At 41.7% G+C, this 25,050-nt stretch overlaps 1 long non-coding RNA gene across 1 annotated transcript; it reads left to right on the top strand.

Annotated features, from left to right (window-relative positions):
- The first annotated feature begins 333 nt into the window (after positions 1 to 333).
- On the top strand, positions 334 to 24,506 carry LOC147014497 (uncharacterized). Its single transcript, XR_015050446.1, has 3 exons — positions 334 to 410; positions 560 to 589; positions 21,077 to 24,506. It is a non-coding gene; the product is annotated as an uncharacterized LOC147014497 (long non-coding RNA).
- The last annotated feature ends 544 nt before the right edge of the window (positions 24,507 to 25,050 follow it).

Genomic DNA, 25,050 nt, shown 5'->3' with positions numbered 1-25,050 from the left:
ATATCTCAAAAAGTTGTGGACAGATACAGAAGAAACTTGGTGGGCAGGTGAGGTGTGTGACAAGGACGACTTGCTTCGATTTTGGGGAAGATCCGGATCCGGATCTGCATGCGAGAATTATTTAATTTTTAAAGTGAATCTTCACCATTGAGAGATAGTGTCAAAAGCCATATAGTACTGTATAGCATGATATTTCAAAAATGTATTGGGCCCGATATGTTCTCATGGATCAGGCATTGCGTGACGAAGTTATGTTCTCTCCCGAGTGCCCTTCTAGTTTGCTAAGTGTCGCTCTACGAGTGATTTTTCATTTGTTTATTTGTCTGTCCACACAGAACATGAGAATGGTTTTTCTCTGCAACCGCTTGTCGGATTGACATGAAATTTTCACCATTTGAGCAACTGGTCATGTATGTAGAATGCTTTAATGAAAATATCAACACTATCATAATAAACACTGGATCAAAATGAAAAAATGCAAATTTGGTTTTTTAAGTAAGTGCTTTTTGTGAAGTTTTTTTTGTAGTTGTTGAAGTTTTTTGTATTTCTTTCTTTCCAGGGAAGGGGGCATTGGCATCGACAGTCTTAGGTAAAAAACACAACATCAACCACACAACACCCTTTGATGAGACCCCCACCAACAACACTCCGTACACATACATACAATTACCCATCATCCCTATAGTCCTCTATCTATAATAATAAATACATGTGTGTGTGTTTTTTGTTCATAAAGCAACAACCCATCTCTCCCTCTCTCCCTCTCTCTCCCATCCTCACTCCACACCCATCTAATCAGAGCAGCACCCTCCCACACTTCCCTCTCTCTCCCCTCTCCACGGATTTGGCCGGGCAGTGATTATGTTCAGACGATGTTTTTCTCCGAGTGGTGTTTATCTCTGGGTGGTGTTTGTCTCCAGACATGTCTGTGTTTGTCTCTGGATGTGCTTGGGTGGTGTTTGTCTCTGGACAGCTTAGCTCCAGACGCAGTGCTTCTCTCTGGACAACTTTGCTCCATGTCTGGGTGGTGTTCGTCTCTGGACAGCTTCGCTCCGCTCATGCATATCAGCATGTGCTTTGATTGTTTCCACTCACCATTGGTGGTGTTTGCTTCCAAACGTGTCCCCGCAGTGTTTACGTCTGGGCGGTGTTCATTTCCAGACATGTCTGGGTAATTTGTCTCTGGACAGCTTAGCTCTGGATGCAACCGGGCGGTGTTTGTGTCCGGATGGAAGTTTGTCTCCAGACGTGTCTGGACGGAAGCTTGTCTCTGGACTTGTCCAAGCGGTGTTTGTCTCTGGACAGCTTGGCTCCAGATGCGTCTGGGTGGAGTTTATGTCCGGATAGGAGTTTGTCTCCAGATGTGTCTGGGTGGTGTTCATCTCTGGGCGGTGTTTGTCTCTGGGTGATGTTTGTTTCTGGACTGTGTTTATCTCTGCACATGTCTGGGCAGTGTTTGTCTCTGGGCAGGAGTTTGTCTCTGCATGCATCCGGGCGGTGCCTGTCTCCGGACGTGTCTGGGCGGTGTTTGTCTCCAGACATGTCTGGGCACTGTTTGTCTCTAGGCGCTATTTATAGTAGGAACAGTAGAAAATGGATTTCAGACATTATTTTGTTTCCATCTTCACTGTTATCCTATGCAGAAGCATTTTGATGAAACTATGAATCATAACTAATGATCCACCGCGTGTCTGATTTACATTCCTCTCACCTCTCGCTGCCTTCTGCTCCCCCACCCCAATAATTCCAGGTACCTATCTAATTACAATTTCAACTTATCTGCTGTCTCTGCTACCGCTACCTTTCCAGGGAGACCATTCCATGCATTAACTACTCTCTAAGTAAAAGACATCTGCCTTACTACCGCTTTACCTCTCCTCTTCTTTACTCTCAGGCTATGGCCCCTGGTCCTATCACTGTCTACTGTGCTGAATATATTCTTCTGCACTTATTATGTCCATACCCATCATTATCTTAAACATCTCGATTATATCACCTCGTAACCGCCTCCTTCCTCGTGTTTAAAGTCCTGTTTCCTTCAGCTGCTCCTCGTAGCTGATTTTAGCTTGGCCCGGAATCAATCTAGCAACCCTGCACGAAACCATCTCTCACGAATGATCTGAGTTGATAACTGACTTGATGTTTCTTCCACAGCCTTGGCTATTTCTAGCTCTTGAGAGAATGAGTAGTTTTCTGAGTGTCTTATTCCATTCAACAGGGTGATCAATCTCTCACTCCTGAACAACTGCAGTAGTGTCATGCATATCAGCATGTGCTTCGATTGTTTCCACTCATCATTGGTAGCCGCATGGCAGATATCCTGGCAAATTCACAAGTCGATGTACTTTTGACGTGTGGGTGGTGACCTTCCTCGCTCTGACAAAATTCAAGATTGAAAGACATCATCCATATTCGCAAGTAGATCTTGAGCAGGTGGTGGCCATTTCAGTTCATCTGAATTTGCAAAGCAGTCGAGAATCGCTTGATGGTGATAGCTTCCACATTCTTGGACCATGTATGTGGAACTGAGTTCATACATGCATGGAAGTGCCTGGCTAACATCAATATCAGAGTTATACACATTCTCCTGTGCAATCAAGCTTGCAGAAAGACAACTTTGTCCTTATATTCCTCATGTTTCTCAAGCTTGATTTTTTAGTTCTCACTCTGGAGGTTGGGGTTTGGGAAGTATGTGAACTGTAAGCTCCTGATGTACTCATATATCTTGCACAGATCCACCAGTTTTATCATTTTCTTGTTTTCGAGAATGACTGTGTCGATTTCTTTGCACACATCAGCAAATGCAACACGATGAGCTTCAACTAGCTCAGCTTGCCTCTGCCATTCCTCATCATTCTTGCTCCGCCATTTTGCAGGCCTCTGCACATACTTGACCCTACAAGACTTGTGATATTTTGCTTCAATCCAAATACATCTTCGCCTCTGCTCCGTACAAGCAGATTTCCATCTCCACTCTGCTCAGCCATCTCCAAGACAGATTTCCAACCATCACATTCAAACTGAAAAATTCCTTCACTTGTTCATGTCCCCTTGACCTTGATTTTCTTCCTCCCTTCATAATTGCAGAAAATACAATCTCTCTTGAACAAGATATTGTCACCTTTATCTGAACTTCTTGTACTTGCTCTGGTGGAACATGATGGGTCGGATGAATTAAATTGTTAAGCAAGGTTGATATTCATAGTAAACCTGTGATACCATTCACTGTGATATCAATGTTGCTTTTTGATGACATCAGGGATAAGTTTGCACGTTTCTGTCATCACTTGGACTGAACACACAGGTTGACCGGACACACAACCTTGCAAGTTTGCTATCAGCATCCTTAGAAGCAGATAGTAGTTGAAGTGGTGCATATTGTAGTCCTGGGAATATAAACAATCGTTACTGTTGGGTATCATGATTAATAGACGTAATTCTTAAACATAGTCAAGGTCCAATAATAAGTAATTCATGGACATACTCACAGGGGTTGACCGAGGCTTCACATCGAAGAGTTCACCATCCACCTGTGTTTTTCGGTTTTCTATAAAGTATTTAGTATATATATATATATATATATATATATATATATATATATATATATATATATATATATATATATATATATATATACATACATATATGTAAAGTCAATTGGATGAAAACTGATGATTTGTGACCTTGATCTTTGACCTTTTGACTTAAAAAACAATGGCGTTCCTCGACTAGGTGGTTAAGTTTCATGAAGATTAGAGAGGAAATATGACCTGTAGGCAATTGACATAGAGACAAACAAACAAACAGACAGAACAAGAGTGAGAATTGCTTTGCAATACATGTCCCTTACCAAAGTGATATTTTCTTCGTCCATGAAGGTCATAACTGAAAAATTGACAAAACACTCTAAAACTCGAACTTGTTCTGTAACTTATCAAAATAAAGCCATGTACCAAGATTCAGTTGAATATGTGAATGGATATGAGGGAAAAAGTCTGAAAAACCACAGACGGGAGTCCGTTGGACGGTCAGACAGATGGACAGCAAACCTATAGTCCCCTCCGGTGAAACCGGTATGGGAATAAAAACAGACCAGAACAACCATTACCCTTGCAAATTTTCAATTTAGCAAGTAACAAACAGACATGGGTGAAAATACAACCTCCGTCCACCTTAGGTAACGGAGGGAGCAAGCTTTCATTTCATATATAATATGCGGGTATTCAATCATTTTTGAGGCTCTGAAGAAGCATGTTTACTTTGGTTCGGTATTCACATTCAACGCAGAGCAGTGATTCACAGTTTTTTCGGGTACATCCATTAAAAGGGCTCAAATAGCTGGTGCATCCCAATATTTTCAATGTTAACATTTTATTTCATGCCCAGGACATCCCATTGCTTCAGAAAAATACAATCTTGTTCAGTTCTCTTGGGGGGGGGGGGGGACGGTGTCAGGAGAAATGTACGGTGACCCTATCTGACCCACGCCCTAATTCCATGCATGAACCACCATCCGACTGAAAGACCACAGCCTTAAAACTGTCCTAACTCATCTTGTTTGCCCTCAAGTTATGGCCTTTGGTCCTAAATATGTAAAATGTTAAATAAATAAATGTTAATCATATGTAGTGTGAAAAAAAATCACGTGTTATAATATACGATGTAACATTAATTATATGTAAAGTGCTAAATTACATCTTCATTGTATGTAGTATATTAAATAAATCACATGTTAATTGTATTGTATATAATACCAGTGGGGCATGCTTGCAGACTGCAAGATATTACTCAGGTGCATGTGAGAGAGGCGTTTCCCTAGAGAGGAATTTCCTGTGAGAACAACTAAGAGAGGTGTTTCCCCCTCTCTCAGCTGTTCCTTTTGTCTGCTTGTGTTCTAATCTGTTCATTGTACTAGTACCAGCTCTTCCATGAGCCTCGACTGTGTGTACAAATAAATAAATAAATCTTATGTGCAGACACAATAAATATGAGTTTTATATATTTGCTGATATGGCTTGTGAAAGAGCTTTATAATCAAGAGCACTAGGTTATAATGATATGCAAGGCAAAAGACAAACTAAAACTGTTTCATATTCATAATTAACTTAATCAAACAATGACCAAAAAATGGCAAGTCATGTGACCCAAAATGCAATGTAAATAAATGTGCAATATTAAAAGTGTGCTTGCATGACTACGATTACTTAGTAATTAAATTGCTAATTACTAAGATTACTTAGTGATTAGCAATCTTTAAAACAAAACAATACTTAAGCACATCATAAAGCAAAGACGTAGGAATCAATTGGAATGGCTTCCTTTCTAATGGATAAGGTTTGGTCTCCTTAGACTATTTTAAAAGTCTGTCTTTCCAGAAGGATGAATATGGAAAGAGCACACAAAATTATAAATAGTAATACTTCTTAAAGCAATAGAAAAACATATAATAGCACGTAGAATATTTTACTTTTTAGAATCGAATATTGCAATTGCTTACAACTATACACTGTCTGGAGAGAGAAAGTCAAAGCACCAAAAAACACAAGTCGAATGTAGAAAAGTCGAGCACGACACTGAACAAACTTCTACAGCCACTGCATAAAACAAAATGAAAAGCTTGGCAGGCACAGCTATTGATATAAATTGCTGCCATGGCAATATTCGATGAAGCATTCTATTTATGTATATGTCCATTGTCTCGGGTTATGTGACCTGCAGTAGGCAGACAGCACCTGTGCCAGCTGACTTTTATTCGTGGATATTTTAGTTTGTGGATAATTTCCAACGGTTTTGTGATGGTTTTTTTTCTGGGATATTGGCTTTGAGTTGCATCAGCATGCAAACTTTCAGATTTCTACCCTACCCAGAAGGTACTAAACATTTATATCAGTCATTGAGTGAGTCAGTAAGTCAGTGGTTAGAAACAGCTTTATATATTGTCAAATAGCAAAAGGTACATACTGTATCTCAACAACCCACAGACTGAAAAATAAAAGGTTTATATCACTCAGAGTTGGTGAGCAGTTCTGAATTCACAACCTAATTTGCTAATGTACCGACCATGATAATTTTGTTGTCGTGTCTTTCTTCATACAAATCACCTGCAAATTACTAAGTAATCATTATTTTGAATTTCTGAAATTACTAAATTATCATTATTCTGAAATACTACATTTATTGCAAGTATTGCATTTATTCCATTATTCATAGAAACCATATCTACAAATATTATTATTGTTGAAATAAGCTACTTACAGTATATGATTTGTTGCCACGGCAAAAATCACTCTCAGTGATGTCATAGATAGACTTAGAATGGTATACAGGAGCATTAGTAATATAAAAAAAAACGTATTATTATGTTTGTGGAGGAGGTTAGACATTGCCATAGAACAGATAGAAGTGTATAGAGTAGCACGGTCCGTGTACGAATAGCAAGTCCAACTCAATGTGATTAAGTAGGGAACTGTTAGCTTTAGGATTGTCTTGTTTGAATGTGCACCATACATGGGATGGTGCGTGGTAATAATTATTTATGGAGTAAGCTAAGGAACTGTATGTACAACCCCTTGTAATGTCCCTCTGGGTGTCAATTGGTGGCGTTGGGGCTCTGCCAGGCAAGAGAAAGAGAGAGGAGGGGGGGGGGCAGAGATATGTACACCTCGATGGGAGGAGTGTTGTCCACAGAGAGTGAGCGGAAGAGCCTGGAATCATGTGGGTGCAGTGAATTTGAAAGGATCATAAGTCTGAAGAGAGCTTAGGCTGAATAGAGTGACTCTGAGGAGAGCCTGGAAAAAGGACTGAGAGTTTCTGAGGAGATTTGTGGCTGAGGAGAGGAAAGAAGGATTGCACCGCAGAGGAAACTTTTACTCTGTTCGGCTTTACCTTCCTGCCTTCCTGCCTGCCTGCCTGCCTGCCTGCCTGCCTGCCTGCCTGCCTTTTCGTGTTCCTGCCTTTCCGCGTTCATCGACTTGTTCATTGCTTTCGTCTCTCCTACTCGCCTCCTCATTGCTTATTTGGCTGCTCATTGCTTACTCGTCTCATCATCGCCAGCTCTTCCACCAACAGCTGAGGCCACCCGGTTCACATTCCCCATCCCTGTCTGTGATTAAATCTGGTGTGTGGCACCATAGGTTTATTGTCATTGCATATAATTATTTATTATCCATTCCATCTTCCCTTTTTCTTCCCCATCCCAACCCGCCATCGTATTCCTTCGTTGGGCCAATTTTTCCCTGGTTTTGTTTTGGAAATAAACTCATTGGTTTTAACAGAGCTAAGGTTCTCGTGTCTCTCCTCGGTTCTCACACGTGGAAACCCGCCATTAATCAAACACAGTCTGAGGGAGTAAAAAAGCCAGTTTGGTCCATCCGTCCAGCGTCGGAGATAATCGGTGTGGACAGGACAATATCAATACTTATGCACATCATAGATCAGAGACATATACAAAGGAATCACTTGTAATTCCTTCCTTTCTAATGTATTAAATCTGGTCTCCTACTGTTTTAAAAGCTCGGCTTTCCAGGAGGAAGGACATGGATAGAGCACTCAAAACCATAAATAGTAATACCTCTCAAAGCAATAGGAACTTTTACTTTTACTCGTGGATATTTTCGTTTACGTACATTTTTTATTATTTTGTTTTTTCCTGTTATATTGCCTCCGAATTTCATCAGTGTGCAACATTTTATCTTTTTACCCCACCTGGAAGGTACTAAACATTTATATCAGTGAGTCAGTGTTTAGAAAGAGCTTTATATATTATATGTTAAAGATATTATACTCGTATGTGAATTACATGTTGTATATTAAAGAATTTACAATTTCTGTTGTATGTGAAGAAAAAATTGCAAGTTAATTATATGTCGTAGGTTAAAGTACATGTATGTTAAATACATGTGTTAAATATGTGTTAAATAAATTATATATTGATTGTATGTGGTATGTTAGTTGTATGTAATGTGTTAAAGTACATCTTAATTGTATGAAGTAAATCAATTTGGAGGGAATTTTTAAGGGAAACTACCAAAGGAGAAATCGAGAGGAATATTTGGCCCATCTCGCTTCTCTACACCTCTTGGAGTCTATGAGAGCCTGACGACGGTGGATTCTTCATCAGAAGTTGACCATCAGGCCATCGTGCATGTAAGTTATGACGTCTTAGGCGATTTCTGATTGTCTGGATGAATGTTTCGTGACTAAGTCAAGTGGCATTTCTAGTGCGACTTCTCGGGGGTAAATCGAAGAGACCTCCATCCAGCAGTATAAATTCTATGTAGTCTTGATTATTTTTGCCCAATTAGAAGTCTATCGGCTGTCCATCAAGTCTGTTTGAACTTCACGCTCAATTTGTCCCCAACATCTGCAACAACCGCTTGGTGCTCGATTCCAATACTGTGACTGCTCACATTTGATTGTCTACTGAGATTCTCCTTCATCCACACATTTGTATTTGTGGTGTTGGACAGAAGTCCTGGTCTATGATTTGTGGTGTTGATCCATTTTTGCAGTTACTACACCAAACGTATGTATTCGATGATCTTCACATGCAATGACCCAGCACGGGGAAACAGCAATTCAGCGTCAGGACTCAGGTGTACCCATTTGACTGTCGCTGGAACTATGTGAACCAAGCATGGTCACCTCTTAGCAGCAATGATAACTAAAGGTATTTTACATCAATTGAACTCTCATTTTGAGGATTGGTGAAAATTAAATATGGTTAACTTTTGATGATCATTGGATTTTCTTCAAAAAAAACCAAGACCATTTCAAAAGACAAAAAGCAAGTTTAGAAAGTGTCTTTGGTAACAATTCTGTATAACTCTTCTGCAGTAGTATAGTTTTGTCCAAGCACGACCCGGATGTCCAAAAATGGCAGGTACGCGGATGTCCACAATAGTAGATCTATCCAAGATTAATGGGTTTAAAGATGGCAGATCTAAAGATGTCCATAATAGTCCACAAACACGCATTTCTACAGTATTATGTACGTCCATCAATGATAGGTATGTTCACAGCATTCATTTAATGGGAACTTGTGACATCATCTACTGCTGGTCCTCCGAAGCAATCATGGTATCTGAATGACCATGCAGATTGAGCAACATTTCACACCATTCTTTTCCTATGTATTACCATCATGAGATACACATGGAAATTCAACTTTTCATACTCATTGCTCCTCTTTCACAGACACGATTCCATCAACAACTGTGATGTGTAACTCCTCCATAACGACCTGTGTGAAATGTGTGCTTTTGAAGGCAAAGGAAGGTGTAGAATGAGTGATGGCCGAGTAACATAACATGTTAACGTGACCGCATTACTGAGTCGAAGGCACGCAGAGCTCCAATCATTGCACCGATTAGTTACAGGGATGTGTGGGAGGAGGAGGGATTGGGGGAGACGTGTCAAATCTCGTGGACTGATTAAATAATTTACCGACAAATGTGTAAATGTTTCCAACCAGTTAACAGCTGCAAATAACGTGAAGGATTCCTCATTGTGATTTTCTATACAATCCACCTATCATGGAATATATGTATATCTATATATCTATATATATATATATATATATATATATATATATATATATATATATATATATATATATATATATATATATATATATATATATATATATATATATATATGTTGTTCATCTTTCGGCTGCTCCCGTTAGGGGTCGCCACAGCGGATCATCCGTTATGATCCGCATACTGATTTGGCACAGGTTTTACGCCGGATGCCCTTCCTGACGCAACCCTGGTCGCCTCTTACGAGACAGGGATCAGGATTTGGGTTTCGCCATGATTCCGGGCTGCTCTACACCCTGCCCAGTGCAGAGCCCCCGTCCTCAAGCGATCCTCCAACCCAAGCCTCCGAGTAACCGGATTACAGGCGCACGCCACTACGCCCGGTGTATATGTATATATATATATATATATATATATATATATATATATATATATATATATATATATATATATATATATATATATATATATATATATATATATATATATATATATATATATATATATATATATATATATATATATATATATATATATATATATATATATATATATATATATATATATATATATACATACATATACATACATATACATACATATACATACATATACATACATACATACATACATATACATACATACATATACATACATACATATACATACATACATACATACATACATACATACATACATACATACATATATACATATATACATATATACATATATACATATATACATATATACATATATACTAGTAGTAATGCCCGGCGTTGCTTGGGCTACCAATAAAGCCCGGTGTTGCCCGGGCTTTCTTGCAAATTTCCTGAATAGCTGTTAGCGGTTAGGGTTAGGGTTAGCTGTTAGGGTAGCTAACCCTAACCCTAACCCTAACACTAACCCAAACCCGAACCCTAACAGCTTGGCGTAGCAGAGGTAAACAGCGCCCGGGGCAAAGTGGAAATTTGCGTCCCCCGTAGGCTTTAAACTTGAGTGGATTTGAATGGAAAATCCCATAAGGGATATCGATTTATCGATTTTTTTTCGAATATCGGAAGTGTTATGGAAAAAACTTATAGCCAATGACCTAAGTTGGACCAAAAGCCATAATCGTACCGAATTTGAATGGAATCCGTTGGAGTTTGTGAAAATGCATCAAAACGAATTTTGAGGGGCCTCTTCAGGAAGACAATAATATCATTAGTATATGTGCCAAATTTTGTTTCATTTCATGCAGTAACAAAAATCTGATGGTGGAACAAAGAAAGGGGTGTGCCGAAATATTAATATAGATACAGGGGGCTGCAAAAGTAGGTATACAGTAATGAATACTGGTATAATCCTTACTGTATACCTACTTTTGCAGCCCCCTGTATGTATACGTATATATATATATATATATATATATATATATATATATATATATATATATATATATATATATATATATATATATATATGTAAACAGATATCAGAGTTGTTAAGAAGGCCCTTTTCAGGGAACAAGTAATGGGTTAGCAATATTAGTAGTATAATATTGCTAGATACTGTATATTGTTGCAGAAATGGGCCCTTAGTGGGTTATTAAATATAGGATTAGCCCAGATCCCCCCTTAAATGCATGTTTAGCCAGGTTGTTTGGTAATCGGACATTACAGGTGTGTCGGGAGGTGTAGCAGGCTGTCCAGTGATCGTACAGTGGTGTACCGAGAGGCGCCTTGCTTCTTTTTCCTTCCCCCTTCTAACTAGCCCCTGCCCAGCACTCTGAGAGTGTCAGTCGGCGAGACGTGTTGGCAGCCCATTGGTGAAGAGGAGCTGCGGACTCGAGGGATGGACCAATCACGTATCCCCGGAGGCATTCCAGAAGAGCAAGCCCCGGTAAGGCAAGGAAGAAACGGCTAATGTCGAGTCTGCGATCTGCTTCGAGAGCAACTGCCCAGTGTCGAGTCTGCAATCTGCTTCGAGAGCAACTGCCCAGTGTCGAGTCTGCGATATGCTTGATGAGGAGCGACTTGACGGCTGTTCCTCCTTGGCAATGGACCCAGCGTGCAGGTCGTCCCTAGGTTCATCCTGAATCCAACCACGGAGCCTCTGACTGTCTTTGCTCCCGGCACGGCTCAACACGTCTTTCCATTCCGTCGATCCAACTGTGGAGCCCAACACCCGATTTGGCCTAATCTGGTGAGCAGGCCAGGCCTGGATTTGTATGCTGGACCTTGTGAAAACCCAGCTTGAGCACACCGTGGATCTTTCGCCATTGTGCTGTTGACCTTATGGGGGCCAGACATGCCGAGGCTGCGTGCGTGGGCGGTGCGACAAAAGGAGTGCGTCGCCGCCATCTTGCCATGCTGCATGCTCGAGCTTGGGCACTCAAATCCGTTGACATCGGCTTCTCACGAGCCGCATTCGTGCCTTTGACACTTTCCCCTCGTCCATGAGGCATCACCAAGTACTCCATGTCTTGTCTGCATCTTGTCTGCATGTTGTCTAAGGTTTATTTCGCTAGGGCCCCCTTCAAAACCTGTATCCCTAGTTAAGAGCGGGTTATAGATGAATGATAACGTTCGTGAATGCTTTGATTTTGTTGTGTTTCCTCGATGTGTCCCCAATAAATATGGCTGATTCATATGAAAGTTCCCGCCTTGAGTTTATTTGTGCCATGCTGAGGAACATTCCGCTCGATTTGTATTTAAAACCAAACGGACTACGGACTGGCAGACTTCGCTCGGTCTCTGACAAACCCAGTCTCTAGCCGGAGTCTATTTCCCCAACTGGTACGGCCCAGGTGTACGTTGGTATCATGATCCGAGGCACGTGACCCAAGGGCTGTGCCGAACTAGCCGGCATTATAACCCCTGAGACGGCAGTGCTGTTAAGTTACGCTGAATCTTCAACATTTGTCTGTCGAGAGTAGGGTACGAATCACCCCACCATCGAAACTATAACAATATATGTATGTATATGTATGTATATATCTATATATGTATATGTATGTATATATCTATATATATATATATATATATATATATATATATATATATATATATATATATATATATATATATATACATGCACATCAACACATGCATACATACAGTGGGGAGAACAAGTATTTGATACACTGCCGATTTTGCAGGTTTTCCCACTTACAAAGCACGTAGAGGTCTGTAATTTTTATCATAGGTACAGTTCAACTGTGAAAGACAGAATCTAAAAGAAAAATCCTCAAAATCACATTGTCTGATTTTTGAATAATTAATTTGCATTTTATTGCATGAAATAAGTATTTGATACATCAGAAAAACAGAACTTAATATTTGGTACAGAAACCTTTGTTTGCAATTACAGAGATCAGACGTTTCCTGTAGTTCTTAACCAGGTTTGCACAGACTGCAGCAGGGATTTTGGCCCACTCCTCCATACAGATCTTCTCCAGATCCTTCAGGTTTTCAGGGCTGTCACTGGGCAACACAGACTTTCGGCTCCCTCCAAAGATTTTCTATTGGGTTCAGGTCTGGAGACTGGCTCGGCCACTCCAGGACCTTGAGATGCTTCTTACAGAGCCACTCCTTAGTTGCCCTGGCTGTGTGTTTCGGGTCATTGTCATGCTGGAAGACCCAGCCACGCCCCATCTTCAATGCTCTTGTTGAGCGAAGGAGGTTGTTGGCCAAGATCTCGCGATACATGGCCCCATCCATCCTCCCCTCAATATGGTGCAGTCGTCCTGTCCCCTTTGCAGAAAAGCATCCCCAAAGAATGATGTTTCCACCTCCATGCTTCATAGTTGGGATGGTGTTCTTGGGGTTGTTCTTCATTCATTCTTCTTCCTCCAAACACGGCGAGTGGAGTTTAAACCAAAAAGCTCTATTTTGGTCTCATCAGACCACATGACCTTCTCGCATTCCTCCTCTGGATCATCCAGATGGTCATTGCCAAACTTCAGACGGGCCTGGACATGCGCTGGCTTGAGCAGAGGGACCTTGCGTGCGCTGCAGAATTTTAATCCATGACGGCGTAGTGTGTTACTTATGGTTTTCTTTGATACTGTGGTCCCAGCTCTCTTCAGGTCATTGACCAGGTCCTGCCGTGTAGTTCTGGGCTGATCCCTCACCTTTCACATGATCATTGAGGCTCCACGAGGTGAGATCTTGCATGAAGCCCCAGACCGAGTGAGATTGACTGTTATCTTGAACTTCTTCCATTTTCTAATAATTGCACCAACAGTTGTTGCCTTCTCACCAAGCTGCTTGCCAATTGTCCTGTAGCCCATCCCAGCCTTGTGCAAGTCTACAATTTTGTCCCTGATGTCCTTAGACAGCTCTCTGGTCTTGCCCATTGTGGAGAGGTTGGAGTCTGATTGATTGAGTGTGGACAGCTGTCTTTTATGCAGATAATGAGTTCAAACAGGTTCAGTTAATGCAGGTAATGAGTGGAGAATGGGAGGGCTTCTTAAAGACAAAACTAACAGGTTTGTGAGAGCCAGAATTCTTCCTGGTTGGTAGGTGATCAAATACTTATTTCATGCAATAAAATGCAAATTAATTATTTTAAAATCATACAATGTGATTTTCAGGATTTTTGTTTTAGATTCCGTTTTTCACAGTTGAAGTGTACCGATGATAAAAAAAATTACACACCTCTACGTGCTTTGTCAGTGGGAAAACCTGCAAAATCGGCAGTGTATCAAATACTTGTTCTCCCTACTGTATATGCATGTGTGTATATATGTATATGTATATATATATATATATATATATATATATATATATATATATATATATATATATATATATATATATATATATACACATATATATATATATATATATATATATATAGATATATGTATATATATATGTATATGTATATATATATATATATATATATATATATATATATATATATATATATATATATATATATATATACATATATACACATGTATACAGCTCTGGGAAAAAATAAGAGACCACCCAAAAAATGTTTTAATCAGCATCTCTACATGTATGGCAGCCATTCCATTCCAGTGTCTGTTGAATTCCAACACAGGCACACCTCATTCTACTTAGTGAGGTACTGATTAGGTGATCACCTGAACCGAATCTTATTTAACAAGGAACAGTATAACCTTATGCACACAGACAATCTTATGCTGCACCGAAATTTCCAGAATTTTTGAAACTACAACACATAACCGGTGGGCTTTAGGAATTGACACAACGATACAACTATATACAATTTCTGACCCAGGACCTGGAGAAATGCAGAAGAAAAATTGTGGAGAGGGGGAAGAACACCTGCTGATTCTTGCCACCTTCATGCTCTTCACCAGCACACCGAACAAAATAAACTGGCAGGCCAGTGACCGGCATACAGGCCATAAACGTTGTGGCCTTCTAAATAAAAATTGATCAAGAAGCAGCAACAACAAGAACAGGGCCACTTCTTCCACAGAGCTGCGTTTGTGCAGTTCATGGTCACGGTGATGTGTGGCAAAGGTGAAGGAAAGTGGCATGAGCCTGGTATGTGGCTGGAATGAAGCTGGTATGAGCTGGTATGAAGGGGCTGCAACAAAGGGGCAGTCCATAAGTGTGGTGGCATGCTGCTACAGTAAATGCAGTTCAACAAAATAAAATAAACAAGAACCACCATGATAACTGGAACGGTGTCACCTGGCATGAGGCTGCAGCAAGTAGCAGTGCACAGAACAGGTGTGGGTGGAACACAGGTCACGGAGCAAATGGGTGAAGTGAGGTGAGTGATGCCTTGATGTAGAACAGCCTTGATGGTCCTGGGGCAGTGGCGAGACAAAGCGAAACAGCAAGGCAAACAGCACGAAAAGAAAAAAGGTAATCCAGGTAATGCCAAACACCAGGTCCGCCCAACATGGTCAGCCAGTCCCTGGTGTGCACATACCTGGGGCAGTGGTGGTGGTGCCGGGAGAGAGAGCTCGAGGTTGGCCCTACTCGTCCGCACCCATTCGTATTTCCGCACCCATACACTACCCTAGCCCCCCTCTTTTTGCAATTTGTCACTACGTCTCATCTTCTATATCCGACTATCCCCATGGCCAAATTTGTACCCAATCCTCTCAAGGTTCCATGGGAAGAAAGAGCCGAACTACATGCAATCTTACACTTACATCGTGACAAGTCTCGTTCTCGAGTCCGTCAGGAGGGCAAGTCCAGCAGCCGGCGATAATCCCGACAGTGGATGGTGCGAAGGGGTCTTCATCAATCCTAACTGCGCTAATTTTGTTACACTTTTAAACTGTCCCCAGGGTTATACCCTGCCAAGAGGCCTTCGTTAAACTATGGGGTTCTAAAAACCCAAATTCCCATCGCCTACATGTTGGTGCTCCTACAATTTTGGGCCTTGCCCACCAAATTTTCTTTCTGTGCCATCGTACAATTTCGTGGCTGGGTAGTGTGGCTACACTAGCAGGTCTGCCCACATGCATACTCACCATTAGCACCCCCGGGTCGCTGGAGCTGCCTCCGAGCTTGCCTGCTCCTCACCCTAACATGGGGGATGCCCTCACTGGCACTCCCCCCTCATGATGCCCATTTGGCATTTTGGCGTCCCGGGTCATGCTGCTCGGGCACCCGGTCCCATTGAACACTACACTGGCACGCCATGCCCCTCTCCTCGGGTACCTGCGTCCACAAATACACGAATGGCCCCCTGGACCTACCGACGGCCTCAACTGGCCGACGAGCGTGCGGGGTGCCTGCTTCATCCGAACACGATTCTCACAAGCCACACCCCCAGCCGTTCCATTATCCACTGCACCCAACACACAAAAAATGTTTTTTTTTTAACTTTCCACAATCAGCACCAACCGCATAATGACATCCATGTGTAAATTTACCCAATCCCTCTATCTAACTTTAAACTAACCCCCAGGTTTCCTTGGGTGGGATCCACTCCCCCCCCCCCCATTCAATCCTTCACACCATGCATTCTATTACTCACACTCATACCGTCCATTGCCCTGCCCTCACGCTCATAATTCATTTATCACACACAAATACATTTTCACTCACCAACACAGCATCACCTAACTCATTTCCTCTAACTAACTCGTGCACCCTCGTTATCCCTTATACTAATGCACGTTCCATTTAACTCTATCGTTAAGCTACGTCCCCACTACACGTGTCTGTCATAAAGAAAAAAAGCTTCCCATAAGAGAAGGGATCTATTATATCCTTTACCCTTCTCAACGCATCACATTTAAGATCCCATTAGACATGGGGATGGGGCTAATCTGAACATGCATTTAAGGAAATAACTGTCTGAGGACCTGGATGTGTGGATGCATTCATCAGACCAGATTCTAAAATCCGTAACAATAAGTGTATGTATATATATATTTACATATATGTATATATATTTACATATATATATATATATATATATATATATATATATATATATATATATATATATATATATATATATATATATATATATATATATATATATACACACACTTGCCTTCATTACATTATGGTGCTTTAACGTAGTGCATGTTGCATCCTGTATAACTTATTGCATCTTCATCAGTCCTCCACCAAGCCTGGTGTTGGCGCAGTGGTTAGGGCAGCGGCTTGGGATCCAAAAGGTCTTGAGTTCAAGCCCCGTTCGGCCACTGAATTTATACACCAGGGGGTTGACTCAGCCTGTCATCCTTCCGAGGTCAGCAAAGTGAGTACCAGTGTACTGGGCCGGTGTATACCCCGGTTAAAATAGGTGTACCATATCCCTGTGTCGTAAGAGGCGACCAGGGTTGCGTCAGGAAGGGCATCCGGCGTAAAACATGTACCAAATCACTATGCGGATCACACGGATGATCCGCTGTGGCGACCCCTAACGGGAGCAGCCGAAAGAAGAAGAAGAATCAGTCCTCCACCAATCGTGCCCTCTTAAACCGCATTAAAAAAAAATCCCACTCTGTGCTAATGCAATAAAATGCTTGTGATTTTTTTGAAAACAGATAATTCTCAAATTCCTATTTTTGTTCCACACAATGTCACATTATGCACTTTGTGATGATGTCATGTTAGTTAATTTTATTTTAGTCCAGAATTTTTTTTAACAAGAGTGCTTCAAGTCCTTTTGGGTAATGGTAAAATATTATAAGGCAGGTCATAAAGCTTAAGTATACCTTTACGTAAAGTGCGACCAGGTTTCATATAAAGAGGGTATAAAAGTCAGATTTATGTAAGAATAAGGAACTTATCTGGCCTTTAATTTACTCTCTCAAAGACTGGCACACAAGGGCATTCTATTCCCTTCTTACGTTTCCCCACACCGCTGGTGACGAGTTTTTTTTTGTTTGTTTTTTTTCAATTCTCACAAGGCCTGCTCCCTCTGTCTACCTGCAGTTTTATCTATTTACTGTACTTTCATTTTGTTTGTCCGTTTGTTGGTTGCTGAAGTCCCCTGTTGCGGGTTGTCGATTTATTGACCTGCTCTTCATCAGTCCACATGTGTAAGAAGGACAAATATTGTGATTTAACTTGTCTTAGCGTTTCCTGTCAAAGATGCCTCACCATAACCTGACTGAGGAAGGTGGTGTCCGAAGATACAACACCACCACGAGAAAGAATAAGGGTTGTGATTGGAGCAAGGTTCTATAGTCTATACAATATGGAAGTCGAAACAGTGAAGGATGGTGCGATGCAAAAGACAAACACTTGAGATCTCTTTGCTTTGACACTTTTCGTTTCATTCCTTCAAGTACCATGAGATGCATGTTAGTACCACAAATATTACTTTTGACCGATTTTCGAACTCGATTTTAAATCGATGCTTTCACGAGTTCAATCAGAGTAATTGAGCAGATAATACTTACAATATATGGAATTGGCAGCAGTGTATCCCTTTGTTAAACGTTAACACTGATGAACTGACTTTGTTTCTGTCCTTTACCGTGTGGGTTTGCCTCTAAGCAGCCCATTCTCGTAAAATGAGGAAATTGTAGAACGGGAAGAGGTCATCGGAGCATCTCACCTGTCATGTCAAACACATCTCGCCCCTTTGTTTTTACTGAACCCACAGGCAAATACCTTTTTGGCTGTGATATTTCAGGCAAAATGTATACATTGTTGAAAAGTTATCTTGGATCTTTATGGTATCTGTGTCTGCCAACATTCAGCTTCAGGTTCCCCTGAGAAGGACATTGTTGCTGAAGTAGTGCTTTACCCATGCATGCAACATTAAAGTAAAGGATTTATTTGGGATGTAACTCCCTCGAGCATCGAACATGCACTAGACTAATAATAAACATTCTATGAACCCCTACCACACAAATAATAGTCATTTTACTGACCCATACGAGACAAATGATAAAGATTTTATTAGCCCATGCTAGACAAACGGTAGACCTATTATTATCAACCCGTACTAGACAATTCATAAAATGGACTCAGTGGTTTATTGATTCAAGCATCTGCTCTGAGTCTGGGTGGTCAGTGGTTAGAACTCCAGCCAAGTCGTAACAAATATTAATGGTACTTGCTGCTTCCTTGCTTGATGTTCAGCATTAAAAAAGGACAGAGCATGGACAAATAACTGCATGTTGGCAATTATAGCGCAGGCTTTACTGGGGCTAATGGCCTCCTCTGCATTGAACTTCCATGTAAGGGAACATGTTCTGGATCTGGTTTAGAGGTAACATGGCACAAACACGAGAATAGTTATTTCATATTGTATGTTAGAAGTGTCGTGTAATTCCCGTGAAAGGTAAACGTTGAGCATATGTTTGCATCTTCATGCAAACTTCAAGCTCTCATCTTCCCCACCCTCTTGTTGTGTCTAATCAATTTTTTGCTTAGCTTGGACACCATTTTTTTATATATATATATATATATATATATATATATATATATATATATATATATATATATATATATATATATATATATATATATATCTGTTTTGTTCAACACCATGAGTAAGCGACCTTGACATAGTTTCAAAGTAGGAGAAATATATTTAAGTTCAGCTGTCACAATCAAGTTATTTGTGATACCTGCACTTCACTTTACCTTCAGTTGTGTCACAATATCAAACCCGTGACTTCACGGGTTTCCACTAGTTATTTATTATGAGGCAATACAACCCGTCGCTTCGCTGACGAGAATATTAACAGGGAGGGAGGGGAAGGATAGAGGAGGGAGAAAGGATGGGGGTGGGGGGAAGAAAAGGGTAGGGGGAGGGAGAGAGGAGAGAGGGGGGAGGGAGAGGGGAGTGAGAATGGGTGGGGGAGTGAGAAGGGAAGAGCAAAGCGGGGTAGTGGAGCGAGGAGGGGTGACGAAGGGGGAGCTAAGAATGGAGGGTGAGAAGAGTAATGCCGAACCAAACATTGCTCTACACTCCGGGAGGAAGGTGGGAGCAAGGAAGGATATGGGAGAGAGGAGGGGGGGAGTGGGGAGGGTTTGGGAGGAGGTAAGTGTGAGAGGAAGGGTTCTCAACTTTTGTTTGGAGTTGGGACTTGGAGAAGGGGAGGTTGTTGTGCATGATTGAACAAAATGGGGTATGTTAATACAGCACATGGAGACCACCAGGAGATATCCATGGGGGCTGTAGAGGGGAGGGTTTTTGGGTGGAGGTAAGTGTGAGGGGAGGTGGAGGATGGGCAGCCTGATGGTAAGAGAAGGCAGCATGAAATACTGGGAGAGTAGAATGCAGCATGATAGGAAGGGAAGGCAGTGCAATGGGAGGGAAAGGCAGTGCAAGGGAAGGGGAGGGCATCATGAAGGGAGGGAAATGGAAGGCAGCATGTTGGTAGGGAAGGGAAGAGTGATAAAATGCATCCAAACAGCAACATTATCTTTTTAACCGTCAGTTCCTATATAAAACCAGGCAGGAGCATTTAAAACCCACGCTATCTACCTAGAAAAGGCCTGGCTGCATGCATGCTCGCACATGCAGCGACCTTTTCACCCCTCCGGTCGGCTCACTCCGAATCTGATGCATACATGTTGCAGTCGACTCCACAGAAGGGGAGGGGGAGGGGTGGGACGGAGAGAGAGGGAGGGAGAGAAAGGGAAGAGAGATGAAAGGGAGTAGAGGAGAGGGGTCAGAGGGAGAGGGATATTGGTCAGAGAGAGGGAGAGTGGTTGGAGAGAGGGAGAGGGGTGGGAGAGAGGGAGAGGGCTGGGAGGAAGAGGGGTGGGAGGGAGAGAGGGTGGTGGGATAGGGGTGAGAGAGTCAAAGGGGTGAGAGGGGAGGGGGAAAAGAGGGGAGGTAAGAGTGCTGAGGAAGAGAGGAGAGGGTATTCCAGCAGATGTTATGCCAAATTTAACATCCATCTGAGAGACGGCACACACATTGATGAATTACCCTGTCTGTGAAACACTGGGATGACAGTTTATAGCTGGGTTGTGATTCAAACCCAGGCTAGACAGCTTAGAGCGAGTGTGCATACCTCTTGGCTATCCTGCCATGATGTGATGATTCATTGTTTGTAACTGAAAAGATTTTTTACTTGTCATCATCTTATTTTCCCTTCCTAACACCAGAGATGTCCACACAGAGAACTGCACCGCGGTATCGCCAAGGAAGCTTGTAAAGAGAGGAAACCTTGAAGAGCACCTCAAGCAAGCACTCCAACCAAATGTTTGAAGAAATTTTTCAATACGAAATGAAACGTTGACTTTTATATGTACTTATCTATTCTGAAGTGACAGGTCATATAATGAATGGAGAGCGTACAAAAATCGGACACATGGTGTTAAATAAACATGCACATTTTCAGAAAGCTAATCAACATCTGACACACCACATAATAAAGCGGGGACAATGCAGGTGAGTAGCCCATGAACTTTGTTCAAATCAATCGATATGCAGTATTCAGTGACAGTGCGGTTATTGTAGAGCCCTCATCATGTGGCTTAAGCACACAAGGAAGCACTCCAACTAAACTGATGATAAGGAGCGGCTGGCTTGGAAAACGATTCGCAATCTCCGATATGTCATATTAAACAGCAGATGCCCAAACACATCCATTATTGGCAGATGCCAAAATTATCAAACTATGTCTGAATTAGATAAATGAACGCTTTTTTAGCAGTCTGAACTGCTGCTAAGTTCAACTCTGGAGCTTAACTCTTGTAATTTGGCTTAGTTTGAGAGCTTCTCGAGGTTATGGCATGTGTGGAAATGAAATATAGCCACGAACGCTGGTGTCTCCAGGCATTTATAAGCATTGCAGTGTATCAAGCAGTTCGTAGGTATGATGATCAGGCATTCGATGATATGTGAGGAAAGGGTAAAAAAAAACATTATCGTTCAGAAATTGTTGTGGATTGTTTCAAATCAGGGAATTGTTGAGCAGGCCAAAAAATGGCAGCTTAAGACTCTTGCCAGCTGACAGAGGGCTGACCAAGATGGTGCATCGCCATCTTGTTGAGGCTAATTTTGGTTTTTCGTGATGAGCAACCCCTAAATTATCTTCAAAAGGGGTGTTTAAATTAACCCAAACACCAATTTTCATTCACATTGGAGTTCCCATTGTATGCATGCACAGTTTGAGGCCGCCAGGTTTCATGGTTTTGGAGTTATGGAGGAGACGGACAGACTGACGGACTGACAGACAAACACTGACATTTATTATTATAGATTTTATGCAGCATGTGGCTGTTTGTTTGCATCATTGCTGGGAGCATGGCTGTGCCACTGATGCAGTGCCCCCTGTTTCCAGTAAGCTGGTCCTCATTTCGCTGACCTCTGAAGGATGACAGGCTGAGTCAACCCACCTGGTGTTATTTAACGGCGCGACAGGGGGTCAAACTCAAGACCCTAATTTCTTAAACCAGCCACCTTTACCGTTAAAGCAACACCAGACAGATATTAAACTGTTCAATGGGCAGTTTGGGTTCACCTATTAAGTGCCGCCACCAGTGGATCGTCGACAAGCCTGCTTGGCTATTCCTATTGGCGGATTCGCCACATTCGTGTGTTACTATCAGCCAATTCGCAACAAATTAACTTGACTGACGTGGAGACCTTTTTGTTTCCCACCTGTGGGTGGCGCGGCAATCGCAATGCATTGTTATTATCTTACTAACCCATACTAGACAAATGATGGACACCTTACTCACCTGTAAAGTAAATGATAGACATCTTATGAACAATAATTTACTGCTGGATAGGCATCTTTTTTGCTGCGATCAAGTCACAATGAGATGTGCAGTTGTGCAGGTGCGTGGTAAACCGTAAATATGGCTGGATCATGGAATGGACAATTCTTAATGTTTGGTACAAACGTGGAATTGAGAGATGTTCACTGTGGTTGGCATTATTGGCGTTATTAATTACTAGTACTAGTATGTGCGTGCCAGTATGTGCAAAAATAAAAAATAAAAATAAATAAAAAAGAACAATTGTGACATCATAGCACCATGTCCTGTCAATGGTTTGGTAAATAAATGGCCATAACTTGGGAACCACTTGTCCGATTAATATCAAACCTTGAAAAGGCACAACCACAGGTCCCCAGCAATATAGCTGGCAGGTTTCAATTAGATCGGACCAGTCGTTGTCGAGAAACAGCGGTCTTAGACACACACACACACACACACACACACACACACACACACACACACACACACACACACTGCTGGAATTATAGATAGATTAATTAAATAATGTGAAATGTTTCGAATTGATGTTCTACATCTCTACCCATTCCTAAGATGTATATTTATACCAAACTCTTTCCATTTATGGCGAATCGTAACGAACATGGCAACGTTTGGTTGGAAATCCTTTTTTATTGTTTGTTGTTGTTGATTCTTTGTCTCGGTGCTTGTTGCAGAAATTGCCAAGTTCGTCATAATGGTGTGGCACTGTCTTCCTGATCTGTAGTGCGTGCTCTGACTGGGCGGATCGTGCTCTCGCCTTCACTTGGTCCAAGCCGTGTTTCCAAGTCAGGCATAGCGTTCAGGGGTTCGTCGGGAGAATCTGAGCAAGGAGGTGGGAATGATTGATTGCAAACATGAAAGGCGGGAAGCCGAGGGAGAGGAGAGGGGCGCTGCGAAAATGTCAGACCTTTTTAAGTCTTCACGGGCGTGCAAGAGAGAAAGGAGATTCGTCTTTTGAAACACAAAAATCCATTTTAATTCAAACCACTTTCGCCCCACGGTTTTGCAGAGGGCTTTGATGTTTGCCGTTTCTGCTCTCATGAAAGTGCGCACACGCGATGCCCGATGATCATCGAGCTCGTGTGTATAGACTGTGAGCAGGTTATGAGCAGATTCACCCCGATAATCATCGAGATCATGTGTTTCGACTGCGAGCACTTAATGAGCACATTCACTACCATGATAATCCAGCTCATGTATAAACACTGCGATCAACTCAGGATCACATCCACCACGATGATCATCCAGATCGTGTACACACTGCGATCAGCTGATGATCACATCCACGATGATGATCATCCAGCTCATGTTTACACAGTGTGAGCAGCTTATGATAACATCCACCACCATGATCATCCAGCTCATGTTTACACAGTGTGAGCAGCTCATGATCACATCCACGACGATGATCATCCAGCTCATGTTTACACACTGTGAGCAGCTCATGATCACATCCACCACGATGATCATCCAGCTCATGTTTACACATTGCGATCAGCGCATGATCACATCCACCACGATGATCATCCAGCTCATGTTTACACATTGCAATCAGCTCATGATCACATCCACCACGATGATCATCCAGGTCATGTTTACACACTGTGATCAGCTCATGATCACATCCACGACGATGATCATCCAGCTCATGTTTACACATTGCGATCAGCGCATGATCACATCCACCACGATGATCATCCAGCTCATGTTTACACATTGCGATCAGCTCATGATCACATCCACCACGATGATCATCCAGCTGATGTAAACACTCAATAACCTTGTAAGTGCAATCATCTCATTTGTTTTTGACTTATGAACCCGTCCAGGGACACGTGGCTTTATTCTTGGCGCACTGCGGAGTTGCAGCTAATTAATAAATATTATTTAATTAAATATGTGAATATTTCATTGATTATTATCGCAATATGCATCAATTCACATGCTAGATGATGACATTATTCTAACGTGCATAACGCATATAATTATTGACTAGCATAAGTAACAATGTCAAATATGTCAAAATGTAAGAATTTCCCATTAACATGCTCTTATGGACCATATCTACGCACATAACAATGAACTGTCGCCACCACGTAAAAATGGACTCTTCTTTCTATTCTTTCTGAAGAAACCTTATTTTTCAACCCCCCCCCCCACCCCCACTCCCTTTCCTCCAGACCCACTTCTATCCACATCAAAGCACCATCAACACTCGATCACCTCCAACCCCACACTCTTCTCTCTTATGCTCTCCATCCTTATTATTTTTACCCACAATACCCCCACACCCATTACCCTCTCCCCTCCACAATTAAAACATCGAATAAGAACATTTATATGATCTGCAG

Source organism: Eptatretus burgeri, chromosome 13, assembly GCF_056783735.1.
Source record: "Eptatretus burgeri isolate ZD-2024b chromosome 13, Ebu_testis_v1, whole genome shotgun sequence".
NCBI classification, from domain to species: domain Eukaryota; kingdom Metazoa; phylum Chordata; class Myxini; order Myxiniformes; family Myxinidae; genus Eptatretus; species Eptatretus burgeri.
The sequence above is the reverse complement of the archived record's forward strand: the minus strand, read 5'-3'. Positions and strand labels throughout refer to the sequence as shown.